Source organism: Suricata suricatta, chromosome 7, assembly GCF_006229205.1.
Source record: "Suricata suricatta isolate VVHF042 chromosome 7, meerkat_22Aug2017_6uvM2_HiC, whole genome shotgun sequence".
Lineage (NCBI taxonomy): Eukaryota > Metazoa > Chordata > Mammalia > Carnivora > Herpestidae > Suricata > Suricata suricatta.
In genome coordinates, this window is record NC_043706.1 from 140,263,709 (window position 1) to 140,289,358 (window position 25,650).

A 25,650-nucleotide genomic window follows, 5' to 3' on the forward strand; every position below is an offset into this window, starting at 1 on the left:
TGATCTCGCCAGTTCATGAGTTCAAGCCCCACATCGGGCTCTGTGCTGGCAGTTCAGAGCCTGGAGCCTACTTTGGATTCTGTGTCTCCCTCTCTCTCATTCTCTGTCTCTCTGCCACTCCCCAGCTCATGCTCTGTCTCTCTCTGTCTCTCAAAAATAACAAACATTAAAAAAAAATTTTTTTTTAAAGAATCCTTCAGTGACAAGTAGTCTTTTGAAGAAATGGCCACTACTAGGTGATGTTGACTGGAGAGAAGGAACCCCCAAGGGAAGAGACACGCATGCCCATAGCTGGGAAAGCACTGGCGGGGTGCTCGCCAAGTTCCAGGCCGTGTGCTAAGCAATTTGTGTGCTTTATCTCATTTTATCCTCACCACCCAAAGAGGCAAGTACTGTTGTTCCTAACTTACAGATGAGGAAACTGAGGCCCAGAGAGTTCATGCCGCTTGCCCACAATAGCGGCAGGTTGGAGGTAGGACTCCCTCAGCCTCTCCTCTGAAACACAGGATCTTACCCATTCCCAATGGTGTCTCCACAACAGCACAATTACAGTGCTCCTCTGTTGCAAAAGGATTCCCAACCAATGTAGAAATAAAATCATCTTTCCTCCCAATTTCTCACCATTTCCAAGTCTATCCTGGTCAGCCGGGACAGCGAGGCAGTGAGAAGGCAATGGAAGTGTGCGGTGGGGTGGAAAGAAGAGAAAGGAAAATGTACAGGTTGAAAAAGAAATATACTTCCTTGGTGTAACAAGAGCCTGTGGCTTAAGGTCTCTTTGTTGAAAGTTGGCCTCCGTGAGGTCACACTGGTCAAAGTGCCCTGGGGACGCCTCTCCGGAGAGTGGGGAAGCACCCCTTCTCCCCTCCGTGGGGCCACACTGGTCACAGTGCCCTGGGGACGCCTCTCCGGAGAGTGGGGAAGCACCCCTTCTCCCCTCCGTGGGGCCACACTGGTCACAGTGCCCTGGGGACGCCTCTCCGGAGAGTGGGGAAGCACCCCTTCTCCCCTATAAAAGCATGTGGGTGAAGGTGGGGCATTTCCACCCAGACACCACTATCATGGAATTATTTTTCTACCCAAATCCTAAGAAGACCTTGGACACGGCATACAAAGTTAATGGACCTGTGCCGAGTTAGGACCCTGTTTGTCCTTGGTCTTCTCAGCAAGAGCCCCAATAAATATGCAAATTATGAAAGTGTCTTCCAAACATAGAAATATCTTTCATTATAATCCCAGGAAGCTCTCAGCTTCTACATTTTATTAAGCCACAGTTATTATTTAGAACAAGGTCTTGTGCCTTCTTGGTATATACTTAAAACTTGCAAATTGCTTTTTAATGTCTTAAATTTGCAGCCAGCACTGGAAATTTGCCATTACCCTACCTTGGTCAGAAGATTTCACTCCCTCAGCCTAAATAAGCCAGCCTTAGCTTCACATGTAATTCTCTAAATGGAAGTTACCAAAAATACAACACAGATAACTGAATTTTTTTCTACTTCAGTTATTTTAATTGCCTGAAACTATATTTTGTTTAGGCGTCAGGGTAAATAGCAATTTGCCCCAGAGAAAGCCTTTTCGACCCAAGTCAGTGAATGATTTTTATTAGTGCACACACACGCACACACAATCTGAGAATATGCAAACACTTCAGCAGGTCAGGTTCCCGGGAAAAAGAACGCAGCATGCATTGATTAACGCAGATTCTTCCTTCCTTCTCCTCCACTGGATCTTGAAGCCCAGGTGAGAGAACTTGCTGGAAAATCAGGAGGGTGGGTTCCGGGCATGCTTCTGGAATTGAAGAGCTGTGAGGTCTCCAGAACATTCTAGGCTTCTTGCCTTCAACTCCCATTCTTTAACACAGACATTGATATATCAGTTGGATTTTAAAATATTCACAAACTCAACCTAACATTTTAATATTAGGAGTTAAACCTAGGGAGATCATTAGAGACAGGAAGAGACATCAACACCTAGGTATTTTAAATTTGTTTTCAGTAATCATGGAGAAACAGAAATAAGGTAAATATCCACCAATATAAAAGTGGCCAAATAAATTATGTTTTATTCCCATGATGGAATGTTATGCTGCCCTTTAAATGAGTGAGGGCCCCAGCAGTAGGTCATGAACTTGTGGTTCATGAGTTCGAGCCTCACATCGGGCTCTGTGCTGACAGCTCGGAGCCTGGAGCCTGCTTCCGATTCTGTGTCTCCCTCTCTCTCTCTACCCCTCCTCCACTTGCACTCTGTGTCTCTCTCTCAAAAATGATTTAAAACTTTTAAAGAACTTTTTAGATGAGTGTGGGCATTTTAAGGACAAGATAAAATTATCAAGCTATAAAATTAAGTTAAAAATCCAAGTATAAAACCTATCATCTAACAGAATCTTGATTGTGTGTTCCTGTGTGTGATCTCGGTACACACACATGCACACATGTGAAGAAGAGGACGCACTCGAATGGCAGTGATGGCTATTTTTTCTTGGCAAGGAGAGTGTAGATGATGGTTTTCATCATCCTCTCTGTTTACCGCTTCTTCCACAACGACCACTATAATCAGGGAAAAAAAGGTTACCTTAAAAATTAAAATGTTGGATTAAGCTAGATTCTCTCCAAATTTCTTTACAATCCTAACATCACTTCATAACCAGTAAATGATAGGGCTTGGGACCCCCACCACGGTCGCTCCTCGGAGCGGAAGTGTTCCCACCTCCTCCAGGCCAAGGGTCTAGAAAGAAGACCTTCGGGCCAGGACTATAAAGACACCATAACCCCTGTTAGGACCCAAAACATGACTGTTCTCCTTCAGGACACAGGCTTCCCCCTCTGGGCTCTATCCTTAGGCTGTCGGATCCTCCGACAGGCGGGGAGCCCCCTAACTTATGTAAGACGCGTCGCTTTGCTCTTTTCTCCCCACGCATTTCAAATGCTTTTTACCTCCAGAACATGGGACAGTGATTCAAGCCGCTGGGTCCCTTTTTGTGCAAAATGCTTTTAAGGTCACTCTTTCTACACTGAGAAGCAGAAACGTACCTCGGTGGGTGTGTGGAGATTCCCAAAGCGGCAGCGCCCGCCCACACTTGACCGGCACTTCGTGAGATCCTGTTTAAAATTGCAGAGTGCTGCCTGGCTTCCTCCCAGATCTCAAGGCTTCACTCTGGGCTCCCGGTGCTCAGGAGACCTAAATGCAGAAAGGATGGCATGCGCTCCCTTGAGCAGCTGCTGACTGAACATTTATGACAAGGCAAAAAAATCCACAGTCACCACGTAGTTCTCTCGCCACCCTTTGTGAGAGAATGCGTGCCTCGGGAAGGCACGGCCAGCCACGGCGCGCCTCCCAAAGAGTGCTGTGGACCTAGAAGGGCTTTCTTACGTGACATTTCCTCTCCTGCTTCCTTCGAGGGCAGTGGGGCCCTCCAGTCTGAACATGGAACAGAGAAGCAAGAACTTGACCCCTACAATTTCTAGTCCCCAATGCCTCATCACAGGATCCTAGACACTATTCTATGCCACACCAACCCGTCTAGCTCCCTGCCTCCCTGCAACCCCATGACAAAGCCATGGCTAACTCATGGAAAGGGATCTCTATTTTAGGGACCATTCAGGAGAATCGCAGACTCCAGGTTTGTCAGTTGTCACTATCGGGAAGTTATTTCATGTATCCAATGTGGACCTCTGATGAGAGTTTGTCACTTTCTTATTCAGTTCTCCTGCAAGGTGGAAAGTAGCTGGCACTGTCTCCGTACCCATGACTGTCGTGCCGGGCACTGGCTGCCACTCGGGGTGCCTACCTTCACCCCAGTCCTTTGTATGAATCCTCATAACGAATGCAAGGCACAGGTCTTACGTTTACTCAGAGAGATGAGGACGTTTGTCCGAAGCACAGCTAGGTAGGAGCAGAGCTGGAACACCACTCCAGCTTTTTCCAGGCCGCCATCTTGCCACGGCACCTACTTGTATAATTAATTGAAAGCTGCTCATTCTCCCCTTTCTTCGTCTCCATTAGCTGAATGTCCCAGTCGGCTCATCCTACTTCTTAACCTAGAACTCTGTTCATCTCAATTCATTGCTGATTATCTGTCTGTTGAGAAGAGGAGGCACCGGATTAGTGTTTTCCTTGCAACCTGCCCTTTTAAGATCTGCTGTTGGGTTTGGTCTGAGGGGGTGGGGGTGGGAGAGTTAATTTAATTTTCTTTAATGTTTATTTCTTTTTGAGAGAGAGGGAGGGGAACATGAGTGGGGGAGGGACAGAGAGAGAGGGGGGAGACATAGAACTGAAGCAGACTCCAGGCTCTGAGCTGTCAGCACAGAGCCCGACGCGGGGCTCAAACCCATGAACTGTGAGATCATGACCTGAACCGAAGCAGATGCTTAACCAACTAAGCCACCCAGGCGCCCCAAGGAGAGTTAACTTTAAAGCTGTAGGAACAGTGTCAGGTCCCAAATCTCTCAGAGGAGGCGATCAGCTTGGAAGGGGGCTAAGAAGATTCTCTTAACACAGTTTGCAAAGCAAGCACAGAAGTCTTACTTAGATTATAGGTTTATTGGAGTTGGCTTGGTGGGGAGAGACCTAAGGAGGCTCCAGAGAGTGGTTGCGGAGCACCCCCGCCAATTCCACCCCCACTCTGAGGCGACCTCTCCTGAGGAATTGTGGGCAACAATTAGTTTTGGTGGAATGCCTCAGTGGATCTCTCTGGAAGCCCAAGGGGTGCAGGAAAGCACTCACTGTTGGGAATGCAGCTCCTGGAGTGCACGACGGGGCCTGGGAAAGGTTAGGTGTCACGCAGCATGAGCACAAAGTGAACCGGGGCTTTCTGACCTCTGGTCCATTACTGCGAAACAACGGAGCGCTGCACCTGATGGGACCCAAGTGACATCCATCAGCGGAGGAGGCCTCGTTCTGCCTCCTTAGGCACCGTTTCCATCGATGGATCTCAGCACTTTTCAATTATAAGCCAACATTTTGCTTCTGGGTCAGAGTGGATCAGAAGATAAATTGGCTTTTTCAATTTTGGATTTCCAATCTCAGATACTAGAATCCTTCCTGATTTAATGTTTCAGTTCTCCTATGCAGAGCCCAGGTAAAAAGCCTTCCCTGTTTCTTCTGGGTGCTGACCTAATGTAGGGATTTGGACTTCCTCGTCAAATAACCTCAGATAAATAGCAAAATACAAAGAGACGAGTTGAGAGATTATAAAATGTTAGTTGTTGCATCTTGTCTCCCCCTCCCTGTGAGGGTTTCTTCCTCACTCCTCACAGTCAGCTCCTTCATCCTCCGCTGGCGGTGACTGTCCTGGGCACAGAGGGCGGGCAGGAAAAACACACTCGGGTCCGTGACCCTCTTGCTGGCACAGCCACGTCGGGAGGAGCTGTGCGGTGTCCAGGCTGAGTTTTACAAGAGGTGAAACTTTCCTATCGCTTACTGGTGACACTTTCCCCCGGGGATTGGAGAACCAAGGAAGATTCTCTGTGTCCCCCTCTCACCCCACAGGCAGTACACCAGCCCGGCCGTGGCCCCGACTCCCTTTCTTGTGATTATCAAGTTTATTCATTTAGTAAATATATCTTGAACATGTGTCCAGTAAAAGGCACTGTTAAGTGCTGGGAATGGAAAGAAAGAGAAGGAAGGAAAGAAGGAAGGAAAGAAGGAGGGATGGAGGGGAGAGAGGGAGGGAGAAGGAAGGAAAGAAGGAAGGAGGGAGAGAGGGAGGAAGACAAGGAGGAGAAACTTAGGCTGAATTCCTGTCTTTGAGGAGACCTCAGTAACACTTGGGAGGTAATTTAAACAGGCACCACAGACAGATGCCAACGAAATGCTATTGGAACCTGGTTTTAGAACCGAGGAGAGTTTTCCTAAAACATTTCACCTGGTCTTTGAAAGCCCGGCAGAGCAGAAAAGTGTCTCTGCGCCGAGGAGTAGCCTGAGTCAAGGCTGTGCACAGAAGCGACAAGTTTGCAGGAGTGGTGGCCAGGAGAGACAGGAGAGAGAGGGAGCAGGGAGCGGTCCTGGAGGGTGTTGGAGGAGCCTCCGGGGAGTCTGGCTTGGTGCCACAGGCAATAGGTTGCCCTTGGATATTTGCAAATACAGGAAGGACATCATCAGCACTGTGCTTGTGACCAAGGTCGGGGGGGGGGGGGGGGGGGGGGGGGGGGGGGGGGGGGGGGGGGGGGGGGGGGGGGGGGGGGGGGGCAGCGACTTGTGAGGTCTGGGGAGGTGGGCCCGGAGTCAGGTGAGCAGGCCCGGAGGCCACAGCACTGTTGGACCATCCCAGGCTCACATAGGACTTAGCGGTAGCTCATTCACGGCCACTGAGGGGGCAGGGAGGGAGGGAGAGAGATCCAGGAGTATCCATGGGAAGCCAATAACCGGAAACATTAAACTGTATCAATTACCAACGTCAATCTCGAGGCAAAGAAGCAAAATGAGCCCAGACGAGTCCTTGAAGAACACCTGTACGTGTGGGGTGGGTGGGGGTCGGGGCCAAGGGAGGGGGGAGGCGGAGGGGGACCTAGGAGAAGAAAACCAGAAGAGCCCCATGTCGGAGAAGCCTGCAGCACAAAGTTTCCAAAACCAGGGTCTGGACGCCGGGTAGAAGCCACAGGGACACTCCTGAAGTTGGGCATGTTGCTAAGTTGTGGCCCGTGACAGAGGGCGGTGCTGTGTGGCCTTCAGCTGGGGAGGGCAGATCTCTTGTCCTTCCTTCCTCCCTCCTGAGCCTGGAACTCAGATGAGAAGACTGAGGCTCTGGCAGCCTTTTTTGTCTGTGAAGTCATCTTTAGACAGAAGTCCCATGGGAAGCATTTAAATACAAAAGCAAGAGTCCAGGTCTCCCGGGAGTTTGTGGAGATCTTAGACTTCATAAGAGGCAGATTTCTCCTTCCGCGAGGAAGAATGCATGTCTGTGTCGCCTGAGCCAGGATCATATACTGTCTTCTGTCACATGCAAACACACCTGATCTTTACCGCTAGACATACTGATAAAAGTTTGGGCATTGATAGCATGGTCTCCATCTCCAGGCTCCCTGGCCCAATGCCATGCAACCAAAGTCCCAGCTTCTCAGTCTTCCCCACATGCACCCCCCACACACAGCAGAGAAAAGAAGGAATCGGACGCAGTGTTTTCAGCATTCTACATCACTGCTGGTTTTGTGGAACTCATTGCCTCTGGTGTGTTTCAAATTGCCACTCAAAGATAAAACACTCATGGATTACAAGCAAATTTTGATAAAATTACATGTGACAATTCCTCTTTGGATTGATAGAGCTTTTCCTTTACAAAGGCCGATCGCTTTCTGTTCTTACAGAATTAAAATTTTTACTTTTCATTTGTGATGAGGTGAATTTTGATAAAATAGCTTAAGTTTTCAAGTGCAGGTTTCTTTTTTTAGACATGGAAAGAATGTTTTATGGTAAAAAGCTTTGTGGCTTGGATCGCCCTGATATCTTGTTATTCTTTGCGTCTGCTCTTCACGTTGAAGGTGAGGGGAACCCGCAGGAGCCCTGCCAGGGAACGGAGACGAAAAGGAAGGAAGCAGGCGTGGTGATCACCCCATCTTTCCCTCCTCGCACACTGACCCCCCTGCTGGCCCCTCCTAAGGAAGTAAGGCACAGAACCCCACAAGTGACCTGGATGCAACCTTGGTCATTTAATGTTCTTTTTAAGAAAAAGGTACCGGCCTAGCTATCTTTGCATCCCCTGTGTTGGTGGCTAGACTGTCAGCTCCCCAGCGGCAAAGACCATATCTGATAGCTCTTTAGAACTATTTCAGCGATATCCAAAGTGTAAGCCACGAAATGCCATCTAATTCTGTCCTGACATTTACAAATGAAAGTCCGAAGCCTGGACAGGGGAGCCCCTTGCCCAAGGCTACACAGATCGCAGCCCTCGTGAAATGCTCGTGAACACTGGGCACATGCGTCGTGCGCTGACTTTTACGGCTCAAACCAACCTTGCTTCAAGAGGTCTGTCTGGAGATAGCACGGACTCTGATACCACGCGCCTCTGGCTTTCAGCTCCTTCCGGGGCCACGCATAATTTTTGCTCTTATCTTGCTCACCTTCCTTCTTCACCGGCTCTTCCATCCGGTCTGCAACTCTGATGAAGGGGTTAAGCTTTTTGCTCAAGATTAAGTTCTGCTGCCCATTTCCAGGGTATATTTGCTTCCCCAATGGAAAGCTGTGAGTCACTCACCTGACTGGTACTTTCTGAAAAATGAGAAGCTCGTAAAGATAGATTCTTCTTTCCATTTGGGGAGTGTGATGCTTGTGTTTATCAACAAGAATATTCAGTAAACTATCGTGAGTCCTTTACCAGATTTTTCTACTAGCCGGTACTTCCCACAGTAACATTACTGACACTATACTCCCATACCGCATAAGGAATTCACACCAGTTGTCACGTCCATATAATAAACAGATCATGAGAACCCTGCTAAACAGCTCCACTGAGTTTGTGGGAGAGGGTTTCCGGAAGATCACCACGGAGCGGTCTAATCCCACGTACACTTCTAAGCAACTTATTTGGTTGTTCAAGCCTACAGAGAGGCCAAAGAGCTCTGTTTCTTAGGTTGATACCATGCAGAAAATCAGATTTTACTGGTCTTTTCTCAAAGATAATCCACGAATTATTGACAACAACTAGTACCTCTCATGGGCTGACTGGTTCATGACCAATGCCAGGCCATGCAGGTGCCTCACCTGACGGTGTCTGAATTCCCATTTTATACATGGGGTTGGGTTTTTTTTTTTTTGTCTTTTAAGTTTTTCTTTTAATTCCAGTGAGTTAACGTACAGCATCTAGTTGGTCTCAGGCGGACAGTGCGGTGATTCGGCAAACTCCACACATCGCCCGGTGCTCTTCAGGACAAGCGCCCTCCTTAATCCCCGTTCAATTCCCGTTTTATGAATTGGATAGTTAAGGCTCAGGCAGTTACAACATTTACCCAAGGGGACTCAGAGCAAATAACAGAGGCAGGGCGTGGCCCAGATATGTTGACTCAAAAGCTGGGTCTCTACTCAGCTTTGCAGCCTTCCCCCAAAAGTCAAAGCAGCACGAAATCATTTGGCCAACTGGGCAGGCACCCATGCAGGAGAGACTGGGGCTCTGGGGCGCTGGGCGCAGGTGCCTGCAGTGCTGGGAGATGCCTGCGTGGGATCTGGAATCTAGTCTGATTCCCTCTGATCCCCGTGCATCTACCCACATCACCACCACACCACGGGCCATTTGGTAAAAGAGATTTTTAAAAAAGCATGTGATACAACCGTGCTTACTACCCACAGAGCATCTCCGTGGTCACCTAAGTATCCAGATGGCCACTGGGGGACAGCAGAGGCTCAGGGGCAATGAGAAGCCGAGCAGAGGCCGGCGATGAAAGAACCAATTCTCAATTCTTCTGTGAGCGCCCAGAGACGAACACTGTGAACTTGTTCCCAGCCTTTGCGACTCATGCCAGCTGTCCTCCCCCTTCCCCTTCCTCAGCCGCCGCCCAAGGACCTGTCCCTGCAAATGCATCCACATATGTGGGGACAGAAAACTGGAGATTATTTGCCCGAGTTGGCAAAGACACGTACGCACAGCTGCAGCCACCCCTGGGTCTCGACACTGTGTGGGTCCTTCACCAACTGGACAGCAAATGCCACGAGCCAGCTAACCTCCAGTGTTGGTGTAGCTTCTCAGCACGTTTCCTATAAACGTGCTTTATTTTTTTTAATGTTTATTTATTTTGTGGGGGGAGGGCAGAGAGAGGGAGTCACAGAATCCAAAGCAGCCTCAGGGCTCTGAGCTGTCAGCACAGAGCCCAACGTGGGGCTCGAACTCACAAACCGTGAGATCATGACCTGAGCTGAAGTCAGACGCTTAACCAACTGAGCCACCCTGATGCCCCTCTAAACGTGTTTTAGAGGCGTGAGGAAAAGTACCAGGCGCACGGTAATCACCTGAGTTCTACCTGGTCGGCACTGAATGAAAAGCCCTGGCAAGGCTGGGAAGCAACCTTGAACATCTCGTTGCTGATTCAGGAGATAGCGCTGAGTCAGGACCCAGCTGCCCCCAGCCTGCTGCTCGGAGCTGCCTTGTTGCGGACAGTCCTCCGTTTGGGATGGGGTCTTCGAAAGAGCCCTTAATCACTTCCAGTCCCTACCGCTTTCCTGCTCTTAGGTGAGGTGCAAGGGTTCGTGGTCAGATTTCAACTCAAATAGGTTACCTCGGAACATTCTTAGGGCTTAACCTACTTAATTCCCCTAGTAGTTTCTACTGAAAGCGATAGACTTTTCTAGGCCCTTTGTATTCGGCTGCTAGCTGGTGTATTAGCTGTCTGTCTTCTTTAGAGACACACTGCTTCATGCCCACGAGCCAGCTCGTTGCCTGCACCTATCTCTGAAAATTTGTGTTCAGAAAATCCGCTGATGGATGAAAGTTACCAGAGAAATCCCAATACTTTAGGCTTTGCTTCAGTTAATAGTTGGTTTTACTTTATTCTGGTTCTCAGTTTAAGACGCAATGCAAGGATGGGCTTTGGAATGTTCTCGCCTACAAAATCCATCCAGATAAGACTGGTGAGGAGGCTCGGTGCCCACCACCAGGATAACAATCCCCACTAATTTCCGTGCTTACCAAAACAACCAGTGGAGCCACGATATATTCAAAAAGAGACCGTTGCTATGTAATGTGGTGCCTGATCTCAATACAGGTCCGCTTTACACCCAGCAGCCTTTGTTGGAAAGAAGAACTTATTTGATTAACAAAATTGAGAAAACATGTATTTCAACACTGACATGGATGTGAAATGATAATTCCACGCATAAATGTGAACTTCCACCTGTATTACCTCATCTCATCTTCCCAAGCAAACTGGGGCTGTAAACATTTTCCTATTTTACTGACAAGAAAACAGAGGTTTGTAGATGTCCCCTGACACAGAAGGGGACAGAAGTCGTGACCTGCCCAACACAGTCTCGTCCAATGGATTTGACTCCACTTTGCTAAGCTTGAGGAAACTTGTTGCTAAGCTGGGTTCTGTGAGTCCAGAGGAGGGAGAGACTCTGGCCGCCTTTCCCAGTCAAGGAAGTAGAGGAAATAGTGCTTGAGTGATGAGTAGGGTTTGAATAGTCTAGAAGACCAGTGAAACCTTGTGCCTGGCCTGTACCGCGTGACCCACAGACACGGGGTGAATGAGTGAGTGAGCACGGAAGGCAGCTGAGATTGGGAAAATGAGCTAAGAGGGTAAGAAGGCAAAAGCTCCCCGGACATGCTCGGGGGACACTGTGAGGACAGGGGCTCTGGGAGGGGATTCAGCTTGAGGAGAAAGGAGAGGGGAGGCGCCTGTGACGGAGAACGGAATCAGTGCCAGGCCAAGCGGCGCTGAGCTGGGCTGCCTTTAACCAAAGAACATCACCCCGACAGCAGTGGGAGGCCAGTGGCCACTTCTAGGGAGACGACATGACAACCCAGTGTTTCAGGGAGTGAGGCACAAACCAGACAGAAACGGCTACGGCTCCTGATTCTAAGAGCGTCACCACGTGTCCTTCTAAAGCCCCCTGTCCACTCTTCCATCAGCGGGAAGCCGTGGACGTGAAGGTTGACCCGGCTGGAGGCATGGGGCTTAGAGAAGAGAGACACCGTTAAAACTTCCTGTTCTTGACTCGCTACCCAAGGAGATCTGTCCTGTGGTCACTCTTTTCATTAGGACTTTTAAGCTAATCAGTAGGCTTTATGAAGAATTACAAAGCTTTCCCTACAAGCATAATTAAATGAAGTCATTTCCTCTGTCCAAAGTGATCAAATAATGCTTCTGAAATTAAGAAAATGCAGGCTTATGATAAAAATATCGCTATAATGAAACCGAATGGCTTTATTGATTTTGTGATAAAATATTTCCTTTTTGCCTTCTTAATTCACAATGAGATGCTGATTTACTTGGGAATAAAATATGGAAAAATCCTTGTGCTGTAGGAAGCTTGTCCCTCTAATGGGTGTCTGCTCCCCAGAACGGTATTTTGGCTGTACTGGAGCGCACTGAAAGGAATTAGGCTTAGCTCTGCCAAAATTTCACTGTGAAAGAGTTTGCTATAACAGTGTTTTATTATATTCTTATTGAACTTCAGCCAGTTGAAAATAGAATCTCCTCACCATCCTTTTAAATTAGCCTTAAACTGCAGACAAAAGACAAAAATCCATGTGCAAATTTAGCTTCTCGCTCGCCGTTTCTTAAGAAACTTAGCCCCGACGCTAATGTGCAGCTCCCGTAGATAATGGAACACGAGTGATCGGAAATCTTAAAGTAGCATTTCTTATTTAATTCAGGTCCCTTTGAGTGTCTAGTAGGTCCTGTCCGTAAACTGTTTCTGTAGTGCTACCGGTTTTACTGAGTCTCTTGCCTACGTCTGGGTGCTAACTCAGTAAAACCATCCGTGATACGCCTCTGGTGCCCTGACAAGTTGGGGTGAAACTCAGAGTATCAAACCATCATGTAAACTGTTAGAAGAGAGGAGTGCCTAAACAATGCTTCAAGCTATTTGCTGTGATATTTCATTAGTCACTGCAAAGAGCCTTGAGCGCCTAGCCAGGAAGAAAAAGGGCGCATGTGACCGCTCGTGGATCGTTCCCAGTGGCCACACCAGTGGGAGGGATGTCTCTCATTGCTCTCAGGGGTACAGAGGCCATGAGTTCTGAAACAACTCCTAGGGGAAAAAGACCTTTGAATTCCTTAAAATGTCCCATCAGACCTGGGCCAGCTAATTCAGACTCGCCTATGTCACTCTCCTCCAGCACTGGACAACTGAGATCAGCAAGATAAGGAAACACAACCTGGCCAGACTTAGGCCACTAATATAAAGAAACCTATGTAAAGGCGCCTCGCAGTGTGAGGAGGGAGAGAAAGCTGACCATTCTTGGAAAAAACAGTGCCGCAGGCTTCGCAAACAAGAGCGCCAGTGTACGGGAAAGATAAGCAGGGAACCACTGGGCTCCATCGGAGACCTGGTGGGCACACGGAAACAGGACAAACGAGCAAATTAGGTCAGATCACTAAAGATTTGTTTTCTGGCCTGATACCTGAAGGGCTGGGAGAGCTTAAGCCAGAAAGACAATGCGATGAGCAGAAACCAAAACAGGAATTAACCTAGCGTGCGTGGTCCAAAGGGGCCCAAACACTGCTATCACCCGCCAGTGACAGTGGGAGGGTCCTCAGTCCCCATGAGGCAGCCCCACGGAGCTTGAGAGAGGAAGAGAAAGGGGGGGACAAGGTTTTCTTGGCGTTGTCACAATCGATTTTTTTTCTGAAAACAGTAAGTGGGAACAATTGGCCAGAATAAGCCTGGATTGTACTAGAAAATGAAACTTAAAAAGAAAGATCAGAGGACCTTGTTATAAAACAAGCCACCCAAGCCCTATCCCATAGGGACGCCTTAATAGGCTATTCCATGCACGGATGTGAAGTTCAGCTTGAGTGAAGTCCCAGGATAGTTTCCAGTCCTCATAAGAAATCTAGATTTCTCAAACGGACAGGGCTTACTGACGTTAAATGCTGTTGCTTTAATAATCAGTACATTTCACTGCAAAGATATTAGCCAATTTTTAGTAGAACACTAGATGATTAAAAAAATTCCATTAAGGAAAAGAACACATCAAACGCCCCCCATGTAAATGGTGGCCTAGTTACAGTCTCAGCATCTTTCCATTGCTACCTGATAAGCTCCTGGAAGAAAGAACTAGATCATCAGCTTAATCCCACCTAAAATACCCCATAAAATTCAAAGCCACCCCCTTAGCGTAGTCGCGGACACAGTGGAACTGAGGCTCACAGTCACAAAGGAGGAATACAAACGGAAATGTTCTTTATTTTCATGGATCGCAGTCGGTTTCCTGATTCTGAGCCCCCACGCTGCCTAACCAGGTCCAGCAGGGACACTGCAGCCAATTCCAGGGGCTCATCTTGCCCCATTTAGGGTTACGGTGCTTCCCTGATTTGTCCTCCCCTCTACTCTAAGGCCCAGGAAACGAGTCTACGTCCCCCAGACGGTGGGGGGGGGGGTCCTCCTCACCTCTCTCTGCTTCAGCCCAACTTAGACAGCGGTGAGTCTTCCTTGCGGGGTGAGCAAGCCTTTCTGTTTACACCACACGGGAACCTCTGAGCGCACGTAGGACCCTCACAATGGGCTACCCAGCGCCCAGCTTTTGTTGTGCATCTGCTTCTCTGGCAAGCTTTCGGATCTACTCTCTTCTGCTCAGAATGGACTCCGAGGGGTTGAGTCCAACACCCTGGGCCGATATAGCGCACCTGCCATCCGTGTCCCCTCTGCCCCCCACAGCCCAGACACAGGCCACAGGCGGCTCCAGAACAGCAGTTAGAAAGCAATATTCCATCGTGTCCGCTCTCAGATTTCCCTCACATTTCTGAGGAACTTCCCTCACAGAGCTAACGCAGTTTTAGAGAACTGTTTTCCCCATTTGCACCCCCATCAGATCTACTCTGCCTTGTATTCTTGCTGAGAATTCAGGTTCCTGATTCCATTCATTGGTCCAGTTCTGGCACCCCTCACCTGGGCAGGCAGCCTCCTCCTGGCCCAGGGCGGGTGGGGACATACACACTGCGGACTACTCAGGACCACTACCTCCTGCACCCCGGCCCCATCTCATGGATTCAAAACGGGTGTTCCCGGGGCACCGGTGCGGCTCAGCCAGTTAAGCATCTGACTCTTGGTTTCAGCTCAGGTCATGATCTCACGGTTCGAGCCCCACTTTGTGCTCTGTGCTGACAATGCAGAGCCTGCTTCGGATTCTTCCTCTCCCCCTCTCTCTGCCCCTCCCCAATGCATGCTGTCTCTCTCTCTCAAAATAAATAAAGTTTGAAAACAAAAGGGGGTGTTCCCTCTCTCCAATTTAGCTTGGTAGAATTCACTTCTATGCAGCAAATATTTACTGAGCCCCACTCAGTGTGCCCCTCCCTGAGACACACCGAAGGTGCCATTCTGTCCCCCTCCTGCCGGGCCCGGACAGGAAGCATCTCGTCAGCTTCAGTCTTCCGTGCACCGGCAGCACACCCAGAATGATAACTCTGATGGTTAGCCGTGGGCATGAAATCTCGACCTTCCCTGCCGCTTTGATTCCTCTGTCTCCACTGGCGCTCTCTGGCTCCCTCCCTCCCCTCCTGCGCAATTTCATCCACTTCACTTCCAGGTCAGCAGTTCCCGGGTCTATTTTTCTAAAAGCCTGTTCTCTCCTGAATACCAAACTGATGTTTTCAACCGCATTTTAGACACCCCAAACTCAGTGTGGCCAAAACTGAATTCATCTTCTGTTTCCCATGTCTACTATTTATTGCACGCCTGATATTTATTAATAAAGTCGTTCATTTAAGCCAACCCCCCCCCCCCGGTGCCATCTTGAGTTCCATTGTCGCCTCACCACCCACATCCAGTCCATTCTCCAGGTCGCGGGGATCCACCGGTGAAAGGCACCCTCTTGCTCTCCATCCACGGCTTCCGCCTGAGTTCAGACTCTCGTGTCTCGCTCGTGGACAGTACTAGTCTCCCGAGACTCCACACTCCTGTCTTTGTTGGTGCACCTGCACGCTGCCATGGGCGCTGTCTTTCTAAACACGACCTCTCATCCCGGTTCTCCTTTGGTGACGACAAAACTCCCAATTGTCATTTTGCAGCTGGGTGGGGGTTGTGTGTGTTTATATTAAATCTTTTTCTAAATGGAGTTATGTGATCAGTGCAGAGCCCCCAAATGCAGCCCTGGCTTGCTTCACAACACAAGGAAATGAGCCCCGAATCAACCATTCTTTGTGTAGGGAAAGCTCTCCAAAATAATAATCTTCATTGACTTGTACATAGTCAGCATTTACCAAATGTTTAATTAATGTTGAATTAACTTGCTGCTGCATAAATTATTTTGATGGCAGCTGATGCCAAAGCCTGTGCCCGATCAAAATGATTGGTTCATAGCTCTGAATTAAGGAATGTATATTTAGCCCCCCAAAGCTGCTGTAGAAAAATCTACGTACTCTCTTAGATGTGACCTTGATAAAGCTCTAATTTGATGCCATTTTTTGAGTCTACCTCCTCCCTGATTGAGAGTCAGGGCACTGATACTTGGGTCCAAAAACACTGTCCCTTCAAAATAAGGTCCATAAGAAGGGATTGGCCCTGGACCCCAGAGGTACTCTCTCAAGCTTGGAAATGTCAAGAGTCTTTGATTCTGTGGTTCTAAAGGGAAGAACCTCCCTTTTGTTTATGTGGGTCTCCTCCTGCCTTGTCCAGTTTCATTTTTATAACATACTCTGCACCAAAATTTCCTCAGCAGTTGCAAGTGTGATTTGTTCATGTCTGTTCTTATATTTGTTGTTCCTGTGTTGTGTCTGAGAACCCAAAAGACGGTTGGCAGTGTCTATCCAAATATCACATAGGAGCAGAGAAAGCGTTTCTCTCTAATAAAGGATGAGCTTAGGATTTTTCCAAATGCTATTCATTTGTAGATACTTAGTAGGAGCAATTAAGGAATGTATTTGAGAGTTTGAAAAATGGCTTTCACATTTTTCTTTTTCTTGTAAGCAATCAGCATACTTTCCTTTGAAATGGTAGAGACCATTCCCTTTCAGCCTAACAAAATATGAAAGGATAATTTTTTTAAATGTCAAAGACGGTGAACTGGAATGATACTGCAGAAAATATTCTGCCGAAACAAACTAACGTAGAGATTTATAATTCATGTATCAAACCCTCTTTGTATGATCAAAGAGAGCATCATTTGCACCACTAAGTTCTATGTCTAGCATAATTTTGCTGAAGAGGAATCAGGCACGAAATGAATTGCTAGGAGTTTCGCTCACAAATACATAATAGCTATAATGACTACTTCTGGTTTTAGGCAGTGCGATTCAGGAGGTGAACATTTGGCCAGTTTGTTAACGCGGTGTTTTAAGAATCCCTTTATAGACTGATGAAAAAAGAAAAGTATCTACTGCTGCCTGGGCATTTATTACACACTATATTAGAGAATAACAGAAATGAACTAGATGCTTTATGCCCCACACATTTATTATCTGATACCGTGCAAAGCTGAATGCCCTTGCCCATCATTTATTGTAGCAAGTGCTTCAGTCAACACTTAGCTTACAGACTGTGCTAGTCTCTCCCCTGTTCCCTTTTCCAAGAAACAACAACACTTTCCATTTCATTTTCCATCAGAAAGTTTTGCATCGTAGTCCCAGCTAACTCTGTGTTGGTTTCTTTGGAAAGAGATACAGACGAGTTTTGCGAAAATGTGTTTAAATGGAGCCACCAAACCAGCCGCATCAACAGAGAGTCAGCTGCTCTCGGTGCCACTCGCCCAAGCCAGTGACTGACAAGAGCCTGCATTCACGGCCCTCGGTTTATGCAAATGCGGACACATTGGTCATCCAGGACATGCTTGGTTAATGCTTACACGGCCGACTCCCAGGTGGCCCGTCGCTTGTTTTGTAAGTTATATCTGGTAACAGCCCAAAACCAGTATAACTCATCGATAAAAGTAGAAGGCGCAGGCTCCCAAAACAAGGATGATTACTCCAGGTAGGCAAGGTCAGTCATCAGCAGAAGAAAGTAGGTTTCTAATGCAGGGCTTAATAGTGGAACTGTGGCCAGATTGCATTAAATTGGTTTTCCTTCTCCAGAAGAGGCAAATGAGGAAAAGTAGCTCATTGCCATCCCAGTGGAAAGTTTTTAATCTGTAAACCTTACCAGCAATGACTCATTATTCGCCTATTAGGAGCCAGAAAACTTGCCTAAATATAATATAAATAGAATTTCAAATGCAGGTGTAAATATTCTTCAACTGAGCTCCAAGTCCCCGAACATCTGCATGTATGTTCATTCTTCAAAAGCACAATCATAAAGTTGGGGCCCATCAGCAACAATCTGCCTTGAGCCAAATGTTTGAATCTAAGTTTTCTAAAGCTGAAATACAGACTAAGGAACAATCTGGCTGGTGTGCAAAGAGTTGCATTAGACTCGAGCACTCCCACGGGCCCCACAGAAAGGGACTTTGGCTCTTAAGCAAAGGGCCCAATGCACGGAAGTAATTCTGAAGGTTAAATATGTCTGAAAATTGTCTAAAGGGCCTGCCTAGCAGCACAGGGGACTTTGGAAGAATGTACTTTCTTATGAAATCTGAATTTCTTTCAGTAGAGAAAATAAAAATGATCTGGTTTCTACTTTCTTCTGATCAGACTTCAAAGGTCAAAAACATGAACAAGAACTTATGTTCTTGTGAATGCGCAGCCTCAGTAAAACTTGGGCCCACCCTGGAATCGGGCAAGAGTTGAAGTTTTCTTCTCTTATTTTAAATAAATCCACTCATCCCTTCTGTGACCCCACCCAAAGGACAAAGCCAGGACCAATCTAATCTTCTTTCCCTGGTGATTCCCATCTTCTTCTGTCTTCTGCTAAGGATGCCCACATGGGCAGTGGCCCTGTGCTGCTTGGCCTCATAAGATTTCTGACCCAAATGGTCTCTTAGCAAGTTTTTTGGGCTCCTAAAGCAACTCGAATCAGAAATCCCTTATGTAGCACGTATTAAAATATTATTTACATATTATTTCAGTGGCTTGGAAAAAGTGTTACTTGAATTCAGGTTAGGAAAGGCATTGTTAATAAGTCCTTAGTTCAGGAGAACAACATAAAATATGAGCATCTTCTCAACCCTTCCCTTTGGATGGACACTCATGCCTCAAACACAATATTAAACAAACTGAATTCAACATTATGCCTTCAAACCGAATTATCCTTCCAAACCAGATTCCCTCCATCCTCTGAATCAGATTTCTGTTCAAGACCCTACCCAGCCTTATGCTAACTAACCTGGATGTAAATTTAAAAAACAATAATTAAATAAAAAATTTTTAAAAAGAAATAATAAAAGTGAAAGAAAATAAAAAGACCCTACTCAGCTTCATCTGGGTGTCAAATCTAAACGTCACCTGACTTTCCCCTCTTTCTGATCTCCACGTGTTTCTGTTTCGCCTCATCACCCTCTGGAGGGGCCCCTCCCACGCCTCATCTCCTTTCCCAGCGCTGGTGTCCTGGTCAGATCCCGGTGTCGCCCACTGCACTAACCCACTCTGTCCTGCACAGTGCCATTGACCACGCTCTGTGTCCTCATCCACTCGAGTCACTGGCCCTCTCTGGCCTGAGCCATCTTTAAGTGAAGGCACTCACTTAGGTCCTCAGGAAGGCCCCCTCCCCCGCTGTGAGACCCTGTGATTCTACCTTCCCTTGTACCCCTCCCCCCACTCTTCCTAGACCGGAACTTTGCGCTCCATTCATCTCAATGACTCACTTGTGGACCGTACTTTACACGTTGTTCTCACTCTGTCCATCAGCAGAACGTCACCTTCTCCCCATTCCCACCTCCAACCATAAAATCCTTTATGCTTCAAGACTACTCTCAGGTAACCTCTTATCTGACAACACCTCCATCCATCTCTTTTTCTCTGAACTAACGGAACATGTGTCCCTTACAGAAGATACATTTTGCCTTGCCCGTGTTACACATGTCTTATCCCCCAAAGTAGACTGTAAGCTTCTTGAAGACTATGGCTCACTCCACTCTCTCAGTGTCCCCTCCCAAAGCAGCAGTGCCTTCTCTGCAGTAAGCACTGAGGGAGTATTTGTTGAATTGATTTCAATTAATTCAGTTTTTAACTGAATCAAGCAAGGGATGTCACAAGCTTGCTTTTATAACTAAAGAAAGCACAATTGTGCAGCTGTTGACAGAGCCTCTGGGGGTTGGAGGGGATAACACAGGGAGAATCCTTAGAAGCCAGCTGACTGCTGGTCAAACCAGGTGCAAGTTGGGAAAAATTCTATAGTGAATGAAGGAAAATAAGATGCACAGAGGAAAAGAATACCAACATTCTTGCAAATGAACCTTTAAGTATTATTTTTACAAAGAATACAAGGATTATTTCAGTTCCCTTGTTGACTCATTTGTATGTTCTTCCTACAGATACATTCGGAAAAAGACCTATTGTTTGTTTTTCTCTGTGCTGACACAGTAGCCATTGTTTATAACTGTAATCATAGCACACATAGTTGAAAATGTGGGATTGGGGACAAGTTGTATTTCCCCCTCTGCTTCTCTAGACAGTGAATACTGTGTTCTTTATGTCTTATCACAGCTCTTTTGTCAAACATTTAATGATTCTTTTCCCCCAGACAAATCTGTAGTTGGTTATCAACCATAAAAATGTCTTTATTGCCTTGTTTTTAAACATTTAAACTTTGGTATGCTGTCTCAAGATGAGCATGAATTAAGGTGTTTATTTCATTTAAAATACATTTTTTATTACAGTGTAGAAAGCTAGATTTATCCAACATGGATGGCTTACATAAAACTCTATTTAGACTTGATGAAAATACACTTTATTTTAGTATGCATTTGTACCATTTCTGGAGGGTGGTTATGCCTGTTGGTTCCCAGGTCAAGCTGTGTTGAGAGCATTTGTCAAATACTAGACAGGCGCGGACATCTGTAACTTTGTGCAGCATGTGGCTGTCACTAGATTTCCTGCTGGACAAAGGATCTGACACACTTCTCCACTCTTGGGATTTCCATTTTTCCAGATGCCCAAGATTTCTCACTCTTGTGTAATTCATAAACCTGAGACCAAAACCTTTGAGAAATTAAAAAAAATCTCTTTTTTTACATCATAAATAGCAATTCTTTGTTTTTCCTGGTTTAAAAAAAATTACAATATGTTCCTTGATATGACATTTGCAGGCTTTAATTCAAATGAATATTTATGACAAATAAAATAAATTTCAAACACATTTGGCATGTAACTTCAGGGCAATTTTAAAGTATCCGTTTTTTAAGTTAGCGGTGGAGTCTACAAAAAAGTCTTAATGTGCCACTTTATATTTTTATGAATATCAAATTATAGAACATATTCTGCGGCTCTAGCCATTTCCATGAGACTTCACTTAGATTGAAGGGATAAAAAATGATTGTCAGCCTTTCAAATGCCTGAGGAAAACCCTCTAGTTTTGTTTTCAATTTGTTTTCAAGGGCCGATTTAAACTTTTTAAAGACAGTCTGTGAAGAATCAAGGTCAGAGTCCGTACTTCCACCGTTCTTCAACTTGGATTGCTCTGACTTCTCTGACAAAGTATGAAAAACCACTAACAAGGCAGTTCTTCCCACGGATTATGAGATGGACAATTTTTAAGAATGTGGATGGTGTGTATACGTGGGCAATATACACCCTTCCCCTGCGAGCAGGATGGGAAACTCTAAAGAAAGATACAGATGCATCAGCTTTTAGCTAAGGAGTTTCATTTTTTTTAAACTGTGGATTATTTAATTAGATAACTTTTCCTCAAAGATGATTTTACATGTTTTCATATTTGAAGTTAAGTATTTTGAAAATATTCCTACAAGCATTTCAAATAAAAGTGTATTTTCAGTGTTGGGCATTTTTAAGCACATTGGAAAACATGGAATCAGAGACTTCAAATCCATGTTGGATTAGAAGACAGTCAGTCTCTTGGGGCGCATTGGTGGCTGAGTTGGTTAAGTGTCCGACTCTTGATCTCACCATTCATGGGATCAAACCCCACGTCAGACTCTCTCTCCCTCTCTAGCTGCCCCTCCCCCCTCAAAAATAAATAAATATTTACTTAATAAAAATAAGACAATCTCATAATACTGGTCATACTGGAAAACAAAGAAGGCATCTGTGATGAAGACTGTACCCAACCCCATCTTTCAAGTTGTCAGACTCTGCTCTCCTTTCTATGGAGAGAGATCCCATAACTGGTGTCCCTAGTGGGCTGTGTTTGTTTAGAATGTCACAGAATTTAGTTTTAAGTGCTTCTCTTTAGTCTGTCTCTTTCTTTCGTTTATTGTCCAACCCTCCCCTTCCTTCAGATCTTTCTGCCTGTCTTTATTTTGGTGTTTCTTTCTCACAGTGGAGCCCCTGAGAACCCCCCAGCTGGTGACTTCCTGGTCTTTGGATGCTCACAGCCACACACTGCCTGCCCGTCACACACACGAGGTTTACCAGGCCCGTTCTGCCCCTGGTCCCTTGGACTGGATGGAGTAAAGCTGGGGCTACGCTGTAACTGACGCACCTATACGGAAGAGGCTGATGCTTTTTTTAGGCCATGGTTGCTCCACTCATCCAAACAACCTTTTTGTAAAGGCACCGATGCCCAAGTATTTTGGAGTTACTAAAATTAGTCATGGAAATTAGGATGTGCAGACCTGCTTCGCCACTGGGAATTAGGCCGACTGTCCACAATCAAGCATGCTCTGTTTCTCTCCTCTCTTTCTACCTCCTTCTTCTCTTCCTCCTCCCTCTCCATCTGCCCTTGGTGGTCATCAATACATGTTGTAGGCACTGGACATTGAGGGCTATTCCAAGTGTTTCTCCTCTAAATTAACGTCTTGCCTTCTCTCTTGAGGCTGGTCCTCTTCATGCAAAGTTGTCCTCCAGAGAGAAGCCACTTCCGTTGACCCTTGGCTCTCACTGTGTTCGAACTGAGGCAACTTTTCAGAGGTAACAGGTGAAGGACTCTGTGCATGCACAAGAAAGCTTGTATTGAGGGATGTGTTGGTCCTTTCAATGACATACAGATGAATGTCATTCAATTGTTTTCAGATTTCATTTTCATGTTCTACAGATTGCATGGCTAATTGTTGACTTCCTTTATAATGCCTTAAATTTCAATTCTATCATGAGCAAATTCAAGGAGGGTGCTGCTAAGGAAAGTGTTAACTATACACACCACCCTAACCAAATTTCTGATACTGTGTCTTGCGTTCAGCTCTACTCACATAATAAGTTGGACCATGAAATCCACTGAAGAGGAGCATTGAGCAGCCCTCTGCTTTCCTTACCACATGTCCTGATAACACAGTGTTTTCAATTCCATGTAACTTCCTTTTACTGGCCACCAGGAATTCCCCATCCCACCTCACCCCTGTTTCCTAGAAATACATTTTAGAGACTTTTTACTGTAAGGGGAAATGGGCAGAAAGGGATCTCCCTTGTACCAGTGCTGCCAGCAACCTCCACAGCTAAAGACAGTTGAACACCTCGCCCAGTCTCTGTCTACTTCCCCCTCACCCATCTTAACCTTATCATACTTCTTTCTTTCATTGTCTTCCTCCTGAAGTAAAGTGTCAGTCCCCACCACAATTCCACAGTTGCTATCGTGAAGAGCCATGACTTGGATATTGTTGGATTTGAACCTTCTCTCCTCTGACTGGCTGACAACCCAGCCCTCCCTCTGCCTTGACTTGGCCTCCGAGACCTCACCTCCCAGCCCGGCGAGCATGGCTCTCATCCTCCTCTCTTGCACTCTCCCACTGCCTGCCCGGCATCGGCGGTGATGTGAGACCATGGTGAGATGGCCTACCGGGCCTCTGTGCTGATCGCTTCTGGGTTTGGTTCTGGCCCAGACCCTGCCTCTTCACCTGCCCGCCAAACTTTTCCCTGGCTTGTCTCATGGCCTCATCCAGAGCAGCATGTCCGCGGTCAAACCCATCACGCTCCTCATAGAGTCGCTGAGAGAATTAAGTGATGATGCTCAGTTATCAGCTACAGGTGCAGGACGGTGCCACCATGGTCATCCATGCCTCTAAAGTGAAAACTGTGACCACTGCTGCTCCCCAATAGCCCCTGACAGCTTGTTTTTGTCCCTGAATGTCACTTCCCTTCTTCTGCTCAGTCAGCATCTCAATCTTCTGGTGATCCTTGAGTCCTTCGTCCCTTTTCTCCACACTCTCTTTACTTCAAGATCTCTCATGTTCCAGGGGGACCGGGAACTTTGCTCTGGCCTTAACTGACCCTGGGACATTGAACAAGCTGCTGGACTGCCGTACACCTTGCAGAAACAAACTAGAAGTGATGAAATCTACCTGAGCAGGACATGGGGCGGCGTTAGCCACAACGGTGTCTATAAACAATAGAACATAACAACATGCTTGGCGCTTGGTAATGGATAAATGTCACCTATTTTTGCGGTTATAACTGTTGACATTGTATCCGTGTGAAACTCCAAGGATCGTTTCTGCAGTTTAAGAAGGAAGAGAGGGGTGTCTGGGTGACTCAGTCAGGGAAGTGTCCGACTCTTGATCTTGGCTTAGGTCATGATCTCATGGTTTGTGTCAGGCTTTGGACTGACAGCAGGGAGCTTGCTTGGGATTCTCTCTCCCTCTCTCTCTGCCTCTCCCCCACTTGTGCTGGTGCACTGTCTCTCAAAATAATTAGATAAACTCAAGAAAAGAAAAAGAGAAGCCAAGAAATATGATATAAGCAAATATATCTATATTTAACACAAGACCTGCCATGAGTAGATGTTCAAAAGATAGACAGGCAGATAAACAAGTAGGTGAGAGACAGACAGATAGATAATAGACAGACAGGTAGATAGACACACAGAAAGATGGAATGAGAACAATGGTGGGTGAGGGAGAAAACAGAGCTAGAAAACATATGTGGAATTTGGGGTTGTATTACTGTAGTTAGTTTTATTTTTTTATTTAAAAACTTGAAACTGAAATTTTCAAGATAGTTTCCTTTTCCCCAGAAAAGAAAGACATATCTTATTAGTGGTTATTTAATTTTTTCCCAGTAAAACTTCTCCCTTCAAACACAGCTTTCCATTAGTGCTCCTCAGTTCTCATCTCTACGGACATTTTCGGTTCTCTCAGCTGTTTCCGGAGTACAAATCTGTTTTGAAATCACCTTTAGCTCTAATGGGAAAAAAAAAATACTATTTGCAAATGCTTTTGTCTAGAGGTTTATCATCAAAATAGTCTCATTCACCCATCGTCCTTATGAAACTGGTGGCTATTTTCCACTCTTACTTTAAATTTTCTCTCATTACCTTCCATTGTAAGGGAATTGACAAGGGAATGGTTCAGAGCAAAGGCTATGTTTTTTTTCAGAGGAATATAGAATTAGCCACACCCAAATGGAAATTAAAAACAGTAGCTCTCCAGGCCATGCCAGAGGCACAAAGCAAAATGTGCAAAGTGTGATGTCATATAAAGCATTTTGAAACATTTATGGCACTGCACAAGGGTACTCGTCTTTTTATTACAGAAGAGGTTTCTAGATTTGTATTTATCTGTGTGAGTCTCCCCGCTCCTGATAATGTGTGCCAATGTCTTCAGGGAAATTGGAATTAAGTAAAAAGTTGTATCCAGTAATACACTTTCTTTATTGAAAGAGCCATTTGAATCCGACCCTTCAGGGTAGCACATGTCTCAACCAAATGAGTGGGATCGTTTATTCATTAAAATGATTTTCAGATATTTAGTTTTAGGAAACTGAGGCTGTAAGCAATTAAGGATCTAGGTCATGGTCACACAGGCAGAGATGGCACATCAAAAATTCAGACCCAACCAGTGTAGCCCAGAGGTCTCACCCTTACCCAACAAGCTTGGGACCTCTTGAGCACCCAGTACCTTCTTGGAGGAGAGGTGTGAACATGGAGGGAGGTAAGCTGTCTTCCTGAGACTCCTTCCAGAGCTCACTTCCTCCTCCTTCCCCAGAGGTAACCGCTGGGCTGTGTGGTTCTTTCATACTGTTGTTTTTATTTTAACATTTATTTATTTTTGAGAGAGAGAGAGAGAGAGTGAGTGAGCTGCGGAGCGGCAGA

The 25,650-nt window shown here is 46.2% G+C and overlaps 1 protein-coding gene and 1 long non-coding RNA gene across 2 annotated transcripts in view; one reads left to right on the forward strand and one right to left on the reverse strand.

Moving 5' to 3' along the window:
• The window catches only part of PACRG (parkin coregulated), a 474,436-nt gene that overhangs the window by 355,274 nt on the left and 93,512 nt on the right, over positions 1-25,650 (forward strand). The window lies entirely within an intron of this gene.
• Positions 1,506-15,635, reverse strand: LOC115296691. Its single transcript, XR_003911003.1, has 3 exons — positions 15,401-15,635; positions 3,030-3,177; positions 1,506-1,850 (listed from the first exon to the last, which is right to left on the reverse strand). It is a non-coding gene; the product is annotated as an uncharacterized LOC115296691 (long non-coding RNA).